Genomic DNA, 2,456 nt, shown 5'->3' on the forward strand with positions numbered 1-2,456 from the left:
TCTCCTCTTCCATCCTTTGTGTATCTCGAGACGTTCAACAGGTATTGGCCCTTTAAAACGATCATCAATAAATGCGATTTTACAAAAAAGACCATAAACCTAAACTCTGCTGCCATCTTTATGGAGGGACGGCTGTCAGAGAGAGTGTGGGCTCCAACTCCAAATTGGGCCAGCGAGGTTATTTTTATCCCCCGTGTTCACATGCCAGACCCCCCCCCCCCCCCCCCAACCCAACCCGACCACCACTCGACCCTCGTTCTCCTAATCACTTTGTTCCAATGTCGCTCCGGACCCGAGGAGGACAAGGGGGGGGGGGGGGGGAAGTATCCGTCTCCCGGGGTAGCAGGTAGATGTGGATGTATGAATACACACACACATGCACACACACATGCACACACACACACACACACACACACACACACACACACACACACACACACTCACACTGCGACAGACCCCAGGGCCGTTTGCCCGAGGGGGTAGACGGACGGACGGACTGGGGAGGAAGGACGGATGGACGGTGGTATAAATAAAACGAGGGCATCGGACACCAGATCGGGATGCCGGCCGGCCCGGAGGTTTATTAGCAGGACGAAAGAACTTAACAGGACATCCCTTCCGTTCGTTTAGGGAAGAGGTGAGGGGGGAGGGGGGGAGGGTGGGAGTACCATATGGGGCGAGGGTACACAGCGCTTAATGTCGCTTGATTTCAAGTGACACTATCTGAGGTACGAAATTTGTCGATGAGTTGATCAGACAGGAGTTGGGGCGGTAAGGCCGACGAATATTAATTGGGAAAAAAAAAAAAAAACTGAAAACTCTTGACATGTCCGTCGATACCGTATTCTACGAAATATCGTATTCTACACCACAACTCCGAACTAAAGCCTCCAACACTACACTATCTGAATCAGTCAGAGACAAAGCAAAGACACAACCAGAGACACACATGTTCTATAACCACTCTCCTCTCAGTTGTTATTCTCTACAAGCTAGCTTCAGCAGAACCGGACCGATCTCAGTTCCTCCGTTGATCCCAGCCTCACTCGTGAGTCACCTTAGCTAAAAGGCCTCGACTAAAACCACCAGACCGAAGGTAAAGTCACGTCTGCGACGGAAGGCAGTTGCCGGCCCTCCATGACGACGGGGGGGATATCTCGGCACGCTCTGCTGCGTCGATGCTGACTCATGACGCGCGCTGACATTAATGCCGCTAAACTCTGCGTCCTTCACGGGCGCGCCAGTTGCTGCCGGGCTGAGGGTTGACACAGCTGCCGCGAGGAGCGGGGTCCCGTGCCGACAGCGGGAGAAGGGGAGCTGAAGGTCAGGGGTCGCCGGCATTTAGGCTTTAAGAAAGAACAGGTGGACGGCGATGACGAGGAGGAGCGGGCGGGTTCTCTGCTCCCTCGGAGTCGGGAGGGGGGTTTGACGGTTGTTGGACGTTAAAGGTTTAAGAAACACAATGGCTTATTTTACTTATTGATTTTTTTTGCGGGGGATGATCCTGGAGTGTTGGTTGGGAACGTTATTGAAGAAAATATATAGAAAATGGAAATGTACACAATAATGATACAAAAATGTTTGATACATATTATGTATGTTCAGGAAATGCATAATTATTGTTTCCGTTATCTTTCAGGGGATTAGTGTTCAGGTGAAATATAATACATATTTATTATCTGTTAAATGAAGGTTGCCTTTGCCTGGCCATTTGCTAATGGTTTATTTGTGTGCTGTAATTGTAAATTTTTATCAAATGCCTCTTCCTAAGAGAGCATTGACACTACCAAGCGTAACTAATGCTCAGAAATATAAACTCATAATTGATGTTCAGTCAATGAATACAACTTTTATAACGCGTTTCATTTGTAAAACTACAGTACAACAACGACAAGAACTCAAATGAGTTTAAAATTACAACTCAAACAATTTCTATCACAGAGAGACAGGAAGTCGAAATTACAATCATCTTTACCCACGGGTGTTCGGACTGTCCACACACTGGTAGGTGAAGCACCACATGGCCTTCAGGAGCCGCCCCAACCGTCCTGGACGTCCCTATAGGTGTCAGAGCAGGAAGCACACGTCTGACCCCAGCACTTCTCCCCCGAGTCCCCCCTTCTTCTTCTTCCCCTTCTCCAAAACAACAAAGACTTAAAAGGGATGTTGGATGTGACACCAGGGGGGTAATGTGTGGCGTCCTCTTCAGAGGGGTGTCACGGGCCCCTGGTGTAATGGCAGGGGCCCCCTGGGTGTCTGAGTGACAGCTGACGGCAACAATGTCATTAAAAACACCAGGGTACACTCGGGTATGCGGGTCAAAAGTTGACGAAACGTCAAATTTAGGAGCGGCTTTGCCATGCCGTGTATTTTCGGTCCTGCCCGTGGAACAGAAGAGGATGAGGAGACCGTTTTAGGGGTTCATTTATTCACTGAATATAATTTATGCAGACAGA

The sequence above is a fragment of the Gadus macrocephalus genome, chromosome 21 (assembly GCF_031168955.1).
Source record: "Gadus macrocephalus chromosome 21, ASM3116895v1".
NCBI classification, from domain to species: Eukaryota; Metazoa; Chordata; class Actinopteri; order Gadiformes; family Gadidae; genus Gadus; species Gadus macrocephalus.